The 9,467-nt window shown below is 47.8% G+C and overlaps 1 long non-coding RNA gene, 1 other non-coding gene and 1 pseudogene across 2 annotated transcripts; all 3 read left to right on the top strand.

Moving 5' to 3' along the window:
- Positions 1-2,210: 2,210 nt before the first annotated feature.
- Positions 2,211-2,380, top strand: LOC112076329 (U2 spliceosomal RNA; annotated as a pseudogene).
- A 292-nt stretch (positions 2,381-2,672) lies between these two features.
- Positions 2,673-2,789, top strand: LOC111980425 (U5 spliceosomal RNA). Its single transcript, XR_002879460.2, has one exon. It is a non-coding gene; the product is annotated as a U5 spliceosomal RNA (small nuclear RNA).
- A 5,411-nt stretch (positions 2,790-8,200) lies between these two features.
- On the top strand, positions 8,201-9,119 carry LOC139025986 (uncharacterized). Its single transcript, XR_011477686.1, has 3 exons — positions 8,201-8,509; positions 8,858-8,928; positions 9,016-9,119. It is a non-coding gene; the product is annotated as an uncharacterized lncRNA (long non-coding RNA).
- The last annotated feature ends 348 nt before the right edge of the window (positions 9,120-9,467 follow it).

Raw genomic sequence — 9,467 nt, 5'->3', positions numbered from 1 at the left:
GAGGCCAGGCAGAACTTGGTCAAGACAGGGAAAGATTGGGGGGTGGAAGGGATAGTGAGGAGGGTGGAAGGAGATTTGAGGGGGAGGATGAAGAGGGAGGAGAGGAAGTGGGGGCAGCATGCTGCCCGGGAGAGGTGGAAGGGGGGTTTAGGGCTGGAGTTAATTTAGATGTTTTAACTTCTCTAGGGTAGGTGATACGCTAACATCCCACCAGGCCAACATCCGGTGAAACTGCAGAGTGGTAACATTTTAAATACACCATTCGTTGTATTAAACATTCTTGTAAATACATGTATCTTACATCATTTAAAAGATGAACGTCTTATTAATCCAGCCTCTGTGTCAGATTTCAAAAAGGTTTACTGCAAAAGCAAACATGCGATTTTCTGAGGACGGCGCCCCACACACACACACAAGTATTACTAGCATTTTCCAACCAAGCATTAGCGTCATGAAAGTCAGAAAAAACAATAAAATATATAGCTTACCATTGAAGATCTTCCTCTGGGGGCAATGCCAAGTGTCCTAACTACACAGTGAATGTTTGTTTTGTTTGATAAAATCTATTTTTATTGCGTCGTGATTTCCGTCTCATTCAACTTTGGACTAAGTTGAATGATTACACACACTAAACAAACGTGTCCAGTCATGGTTGGTTTCATTGCAATCCTCTGGTTGTTACTAACACAACCATACATGATGGCTCTTTTCCCGGGACGTATTGACCGAAACAAACCGATTTGAAGACACCAATCAATGACCTCATTGCGCACCAATGGTAGGACCAGTCTATCGTTGATTGACTGTATTTTGGCCCAATGACCACTGATCATCTTGAAATCTAGCTTGGAAGATAGCCAATGAGCTGAGGTAAACGGCAATATGTAATGGTTATACGTTTGAAGACCATCCTTTGTCGTAAACTCTGGCGTAAAAGAGGTTCATTCGCCATTGCAAATCCTACTTGACGGAGCCACGAGTGTTACGCTTAGCAGTACATATTCAATAGCATTTAACAAGTTTATATATATAAATTATGGCGAATAAATCAGGAAAAGCTAAAACAAAGTCTAGGTATACAGATTTAACCCAAATTATAGAGGAAATCGATATAGAGCTAACAGCTCACAGCTAACCTTCAGGGAGCTGCTCATCCAGAGCTTGCTAGCTGCAGCAAGTCCACTGCAGCACCTTCTGCTCTGTCAACCAGTGGTGTTCACCTGCCCAGATTAATCTCTGCAGGCATGAATGTGCCTCAGGGCAAAAAGGGCACAGTGGGGAGGAGACGTTGTGCCCTTTGTCACAGAAAATGCCCCATCACCTGCCACCACCTGTTCAGTAAGCCTCTGCTTTACAGCAGAAAGAGACTGCTATGGGCCATGGCACCAGCAGCACAATATTGTGTAGAGGACTGAGGGTCTTTATCTATTTATTTATAAAATATACAATATTGTAAATAGAAAATGTGTAAATAGTTACCCTTGTTATTTGTTTGTTTATTTTTTTTAAAATCATATATACACTTTTTTTGGGGGGGGGGGTGTTAGAATAGTATTTATGTATTTTGTATATAGTTATTTCCTTAAAAATGTATCACTGTACCAATTCGGCCACTTGGGTACATTTGGGTACATTTGTGTGGGACACCTGGGTGACTTCATGCTCAATGTCATGTAGCTCGCAAATTTTTGAAGTTATCTGTCTAAAACTTTGCTCAGATATTGTTGCCATCGTATGTTCTTCATTCAAATCATTCACAGCATCTTGGCTGTTCTTGGTCATTTGAAAGATGCAGCAACAATAAAAAACAGAAAACGTATGTTTATTTCCTTGTATTTTCTTCTACCAGATCTATTGTGTATTATTCTCCTACATTCAATTCACATTTCCACAAAATTCAGAGTGCTTCCTTTCAAATGATACCAAGAATATGCATATCCTTGCTTCTGGGCCTGAGCTACAGGCAGTTAGATTAGGGTATGTCTTTAGGCGGAAATTGAGAAGGGGGGGGGGTACCCCAAAGAAGTTAAGGGGATAGATTAGGGACGCGGAGATAGGGAAAGGTAGCTTGTAGGATGGCGGGGAGGGAAGATTCTCCCCTGAGTTTTTGTTTTGGGGTTTTCGTTTTGGTTTGTAAATTAAAATGCCTATATTTGATTTTGTATGGAATGTGTGGTTTTGTAAAGAGTGAACGGCTTTGTGAGTAATACATTTTTTTTTTTTTTTTTTTTWTRTTWTCAGTTTAATATCTGATACGTCCCCCATCGGGAGACTACATATTAAATGGATTTTTCGAACAGGGAGTCGGAAATGGGGCTTGCTCCGTCCGCTCCACGCATCGACCCAGAATTGCAGTACCTCCGGGAACGGTGCAACACATTTCTCCCGTTGTCAAAGGAAAAAAAATTGACAAAGCTATGTATACAGCTAGCAGCAGCAGAAGAAGAAACATCCAAACAGAAAGAAGGGCGAAGCGCCCTTCATGGGTTCCCCCGTTTCCCGCCATTTTAATAAAAATAAATTTAAAAAATTAAAACCTTGGCCAGGATAGTGTGTGAGGGACTTTTTACCCACAGCCCTCAAACTTGGCAGAGTGGGTTCGGTGACCACCCGCGAGATCCCAGCCTAGAGTGCACAGAGTGTGTCTCAGGCCTCGACCTCTGACTTCCATACGACTCTGGTTTCTCTTCATTACGCACAAGCCTTTCGCCTTTTACTAAAGACTTCCGTGGAGAGGAACACTCACGAGTTCAACGTATTTTGGGAAGGGCTTTGCTTCTGGCAGAGCCCGGTATATCTTGTTTCAAGAGAAATTGACAGAGATGACGCCGAGACTTTTTGCTCAGGCATTTGACTTCAATCGGGCTGACCGACCGACCGGTGTATTTTTCCACTCAAAGTAGTCGCTCGGGCATTTGAGTTCAAGCCCGACGACGACGACTGGCGTATTTGCCGAGCTTTGAACAAATAGTCGCCGCACTAGGCGTAAAGAGCTGGCGACTTTTTAAAAAAAACACCTGCCTGTCGCCAGGGAAACGTTGGGTGGGGAGGAGCCAACTTTTGCCAAACCGAGACCCCTGGGTGCCCGGCGGGTGCAGGGGTCAATTTGTGGGTTATCGCTTCTCGGCCTTTTGGCTAAGATCAGGTTGGGTACCGAGGTGCCATAACACTCTTAATTAAAAGCCGATGGCCGGAGGGCAGGATCAACAGTCAGCCAGAGGGGCTGGACTGCGCAATACGTTGCAGTTCGTTTGGAAGAACAAGGGCAAGCAAATTGGGAATAGAGAATGGTACATCAGGATGGTGATCATTGAAGGGTTAAAGGTGGACCCAGGGCACGTTTTCTGCTTGCAGCGGAACATGGCGGCGGAGGGCTACGACCTGTCTCTAAATAGTGAGAACTTGTACAGGTGGTGTATGGACACCTGCAAAGAGAAGGCAGCCAGTGAGCTGTTCTCAAACTTCCAGGTCCTCCCCTTGTGCCGGTTGGATTTAAAGATCATCACCGTGCACATTTACAACCCCTACGTGGGGGATGACAGCATCGGCGCTTTCCTAGGCCGGTTTGGGAAAGTGAGTCCCAGGGTGCGGTACCTACGGGACGGGTATGGAATCTGGTCAGGGAGGAGACAGTACCGTGTCGCGCTGAACAGGGATCCGGAAGGAGTCGATAAGTTGGTTCACCCACCAGCCTATTTCTCCATTGGAGCGGACCGGGGGTACCTGTTTTATTCAGGCCAAACAAGTTTTTGTAGACACTGCCGTAGCTTCGGTCATTTGGCCACGGGGTGCAACCTGCTGAAGTGCAGAAACTGTGGGAAACCAGGTCACGGGGCAGCCAACTGCAGGGAGGCTCGAAACTGCAATGACTGCGGGAAGCAGGGCCACTTGTTTAAAGACTGTCCAAATAGACAACGGACCTATGCAGAGGCAGCCGGCGATGCCCCGAGGAAGGTCCTGCGGGATCTCCCCTCCGGCCAATAGAGGTTCTTGAGGAAATTCGAGCGGCGGCAGCGGAGGTGGCGAAAGCCCCAGGGGAAAGTGCAGTAAAGGAGGTCCGTCCGAAGGGGACTGAGGAGGAGATGGAGCTGCTGACGGGAGCTTGGGAGGATAGTCTGCTGAGTGAGATGTCAGACGATTCGGCTACCCGGACCCCTATGCGGAAGATGAGGTCGTCTTTGTCTGGCGGGTCGACTGGATTGGCATCTTCAGACAATGGAGAGTCCAGGAAGGTGTACAAGGGGAAAAGAAAGAAGAGGAGGGTCACTGACCGGGTGGTGGTGGAAAAGCAACCTCCAACCGGTTTACAGTGCTGAACCCTGATACCGGGGATGAAGGGTCAGATGTGGGGGCTGAGAACCAGGATCCAGTTGTTTTGAAGGTTCCTGCATCGGCGGCCTCTGAAGCCTCGTGGGGGTGTCTGGGGAGCAGGTCCATGGGCCCAGTTTGGTTCCTGCGCTTCCTGGAACAGGCAGCTCGGAGATAGACACCAATCCTGAGGAGGCTTCAATGGACTGTGCACAGGTACTGTCCGGGGGAGACCACTCTTCCAGTCCTGGGGAAGCATCGCAGGTCTGTGGACAGGTATCAACCTGTGTGGACTTTTCCAGCCCTGAATGCTCTTTTGTGGCGCCAGGCACGCCGAACAGTGACCGATACCTGGAAGGGGTGAGTGGCTTCGGGGTGGGGGAGGCTCCTATCTGACAGACTGTATGGAGACGCTGGGTGATCTTGTTTAGTTATTTCTTATTTTGTATGGCCCTTTTTACAGTAGTAACAGTGAATGTAAGGGGATTAAGGGATATGGGGAAGAGAGGGGTATTTCAGTACCTTTCCTGTATCTCCTTCCAGGTTTGTTTTTTACAAGAGGTTCATTTAAGGGACATAGGGGATGTTTCTGTTTTTTCAAGGGGGTGGGCGAAGGAGAGCAGATGGGGTATAGGGGGGGAGCACTCCTCTGGGGTGGGGATTTTGTTTGGGGATAGGGACTTTTGTGTGGTGGGTTCCTTTTCTGTCATAGAGGGGAGGATTTTAGTGGTTGATGCAGACTGAAGTTTCGTTTTATTAACATTTATGCACCTGCTGAACCTCGAGGTAGCAAATATATTTTTTTGGCTCTGCCAGATGTTTGCGTTACTAACCGAACTGTGGTTTTGGGCGGGGATTTCAATGTCTCTTTTGAAGGCACTGCGGACTTTAGGCTACCCTATTTGGTTTCTGTGGTTAAAGACTTTTCTTTTAGGGACTCTTTCAGAGTCTGCAACCCCAATGGGGAGGGTATGACATGGGCAAACTCAAGCGGTTCCCGTAGTCGTATAGATTTGATTTTTTTACCTGTATCTGTGCCGATCTCGCAAGTCACTGTGTCTCCGGTCTGGTTTTCTGACCATTGCCAAGTCCAGGTAGTGTTCTCGGTAGACGTGTCGATATTTGGCAGAAGTTTTTGGAAATTAAACTCAAAAATTTTGGCGGATCTTTCTTTTAGGGAGGCTTTTAATTCACATTATGAGATATGGGGGGACCTCAAGCCTTTTTTTGGTTCCCTAGTTGAATGGTGGGAGTGCGTAAAAGCGCAATGTGTGCACCCTGGCCATTTCGCACTGTGTCGCTAAGGCCCGAACAGATAGGGAGTGTTTTCAGCAGCTTCAGGGGGAGCTGACTGTCTTAGTTTCAGCTGAGAATAAGGGTGAGGGGAGGGATATGGAGGGGATGGAGGTTTTAACAAGTAAGTTGGGGCTGTATTTTCAGGGGAAGGCCAGGGACTTTCTCTTTAGGTGTCAAAGAGACAAGTTCGAGTTGTGAGGCTAGCAGCTCATATTTTTTTAAACAGGTTAAAGCTGCCCGTGCCAAAGCAGTTATTGCTCAGCTGCGAACAGAAGGGGGAAGGATGGTTTCTGACCCAAAGGGGATGGTGGAAGCAGCGTCCTCTTTCTACCAAGAATCATTCAGGGAGAAGGACATAGATGGTTCGAAAGAGCGTGTTTTTGGGGGGTTTTGAGGAAAAAGGTTCCCCCGGAGGCTGCCTCTGATCTCGACCACCCTTTCGAGCTTGCAGAGGTTGAGGCTGCTTTGCAGGGTTTACCAAGCAACAAGGTGCCAGGTTACGATGGGCTTCCTCGGGAGTTTTATGTTACCTTTTGGGAGATTTTGGGCAGAGATTTTCTTACAGTATTTAAAGCGGTGTATGATTCAGGGCTCCTGGGGTCTTCAATGAGGGAGGGGGTCTTGACGCTGCTCTTCAAGAAAGGGGAAAGGGATAACCTGGGGAATTACAGGCCCATTACGCTATTGTGTGCAGACTATAAGGTGGTAGCCCGTGTCCTAGCGGGCCGCCTAAGGAAGGTTCTGCCCCATGTCATACATGAGGACCAGACCTGTGGGGTGGAGGGGAGGTCCATACATTGGAACCTGAGTTTGGTGAGAGACTGTATTGCTTGGGCCCAGGACAGAGGGGTGCATCTCATGTTGGTGGGCTTAGACATGGAAAAAGCTTTTGATAAGGTGCACCATGGGTTCCTTGTTTCAGTTTTGGAAAGGATGGGTTTTGGGGCTGGGTTCTTGAGGTGGGTGGGGTTTCTATATACTAGAGTGGGAAGTAGGGTTTTAGTAAATGGGCATGTAGGGGAGGTGGTTCCTCAGCAGACTGGGGTACGTCAAGGCTGCCCTTTGTCTCCACTGCTCTTTGTGTTGTACATGGAGCCTCTGGCAGCAGCTTTCCGGGCAGACGCAAGTATTATGGGCCTCCGGCCCCCTGGCGGGGGCTCTTCAGAGGTCAAGATCTCCCAGTATACGGATGACATGACTATGTTTCTGACATCCGAGGGGAGTGTCGCCAGGGCGGTGGAGGTCCTGGGGGAGTTCGGACAGGTCAACCTGGGGAAATCGTCAGTTAAGTTTTTTGGACCGTGGGCTGGGAGAGAGGAAGGCCTCAGTGGTCTCCCGCTCTGCTCGGGGCCTATGAGGGTCCTAGGAGTGGATTTTGAAGTGACAGGTAGCGAGGGCATCAACTGGAGACAGAGGATCGCGTAAGTGTGCACCAGGGTGGGCCTGTGGAAAGCTCGTAGGCTCTCTATGAGTGGACGGGTTCTGGTCATTAAAGCAGACATTCTTCAGTCCTTGGTTTATTTGGCCTATGTTTTTCCTTTGCCTCCTCGTTACAGGAAGGATTTAGTGCGAACCATTTTTTCTTTTGTTTGGGAGGGCTATGAGTATGTAAAAAGGGACTGGATGGTGCAATCAGTGGAGGGAGGAAGGGCAGTTCCTGACCTCCCTCTGAAGGACACTATTTTATTTTATTCAATATGTAAAAGTCTGGTTAACCCTTGCTTCAAGGCTTTTGTTTTGGCCATCTTTCCCTCTGCGAAGGTTGGTAGCCTGGGACAACTCCCGACCTAAGGCGGAAACCCTCCCGGCTCATTTCCAACATGCAGTGAAGTGGAGCAGAAGGCACACTGAGTGCCAGGAGGGTCTGCTCTGCATGGACCACAGGGCTTTATACAGGACCTTGGTGGCTAAGCGGGGTCCTGTTGGTGCTATGGGGTGGGGCCGGTGGTGTGGCAGGCGATTCAGCAGAAGGGTCTCTAACAGGTTGAAGGATCTAAATTGGTTGTGTTTACATGGGCGTCTGCCAGTTAGGGAGGTCCTTTACAGGCACGGCCTGTCAAGGTCAAGGTATGCCCAAAGGAGGGGTGTGAGGCGAGGAGACGCTCCGTCACACTTTTTGGGAGTGCTCCTTTGCCAAGAGGTTTGGGGGGGATTTGGGCTCTTTCTTCCAGGTGCTGGGGATTCTATCTTTTGATGCAGTTATGTTGGGGCGGGGTTTGGGGATCAGGAGTGGGAGTGATCCTTTTTAATTTGGCTCCTGATTTCCTTGGGGAAGTCGGCTCTGTGGGATTCAAGGGTGGTTTTGGTTAAATCCAATGTGGACTGGGGAGTGGGTGGAGTGGTTAGTAGGGTTAGAGCTGATCTGAGAAAAAGGTTTGATTTCGATGTGGACAAATACGGCTTCCATGCTCTAAGGAACGCTGGAAGTACCTTTATGAGTAAGAGGCCTTGTTGCAGTGGTTGGGCCAAAGTGTAATTTCTGTTTGTTTGTGTTGTTATTTCCATGTCTCGGTTTTTGTTAGCCAGGGGCCTGTTGCACAAAAGTAGAATTAAGACATCCGGGATAAATGACTCAGCTGAGCTCAATGAAGCAAAACATGTGCGTCCAGGCTTAATTGGTTGCACAAAGACCAAGCCAGGATGAGCAGACACGGATTCATTAAGCCAGGTGAAACCAATCCTGGATAGGTGCGCGCTCACGGCTCACTCAAATAGACCCCGCCACAGATCACAGATTAACTGATTTACCATGGCAACTAGGCCGCGTACTTTTCCCGTCGGAAGCACAAATCCTCATGGAGGCATACGAGGAGGTAAAATATATAATTAAGAAGAAAGGCAACACCGCCACAGTGATAAAGCAAAGAGAAAAAGCGTGGCAAAGTATTGCAGACCGCCTGAATGCGTAAGTAGTGCACAATTACACACTCACCGCTCCGCTGAAACATCACAATTACAATTCAAAATTTAATTCACATCTCCAAAATGCAGTTGTACTGTAATTATGAAACGGTTAAATTTTTAATTGAAATGCACTGCAGATATGAGTGAAATTGTGTAAAGTAACTCCATCACACTGTATAAAGCTTGATACATTTTTTGATATTTTACTGAAAACAAGACAAAAATACCAAGTAATTTTTTGCAGTGTGACTCCATTAAATGTGTGTGTGTGTGTGTGTGTGTGTGTGTGTGTGTGTGTGTGTGTGTGTGTGTGTGTGTGTGTGTGGTGTGTGTGTGTGTGTGTGTGTAGATTAAACATGAACGGGCCAAAACGGACATGGCAGCAGGTCAAAATCAAATACAAGAACATTCTGCAGAATGGTATGGTCCCTGACTAATATTTAACAAAGCACAAGCATATATTGTACCCAGAAGGTGCCTGCTCACACATTGTCTGTACTGTTTTAGCAGTGAAAAAGAATACCCACAGACAAGGCACGGGTGGTGGGTCACCAAAGGCTGACCTTACCCCAGCAGAGGACATGGCCTTGGAGCTAAATAAAGGCAGGCCCGTCTTGAGGGGATCCCTGGGGGGAAGAGACGAGCATAGGTTCCTCCAAGATGCCACCCGCTTCATTCAAGGTATGTCCTTCCATCTCTACATGGGATACAACCACATTCATATTAATCAATTTGGACTGTCTGACTTTGGTTTACCTATTGCCTTGCAGTGTCTGGCAGCACTGTGTTCCTGTTAGAGCCACCACACAAGCACCAGACGATGCTGATCCAGTGAGTACTCCATCAAAGGCATACTGTAGGCCTGGCATGTCTTGTCTACTAGCTTCAATATGAATCCGATTAAATGTGATAGGGTGAAGGCCCCAGTGCAGCAGCAACAGCACACGATGGAGACGATG

This window comes from Salvelinus sp. IW2-2015, unplaced genomic scaffold (genome assembly GCF_002910315.2).
Source record: "Salvelinus sp. IW2-2015 unplaced genomic scaffold, ASM291031v2 Un_scaffold3693, whole genome shotgun sequence".
Classification (NCBI taxonomy): Eukaryota; Metazoa; Chordata; class Actinopteri; order Salmoniformes; family Salmonidae; genus Salvelinus; species Salvelinus sp. IW2-2015.
Note: the sequence above shows the minus strand (reverse complement) of the source record. Positions and strands in the feature narration are given on the sequence as shown.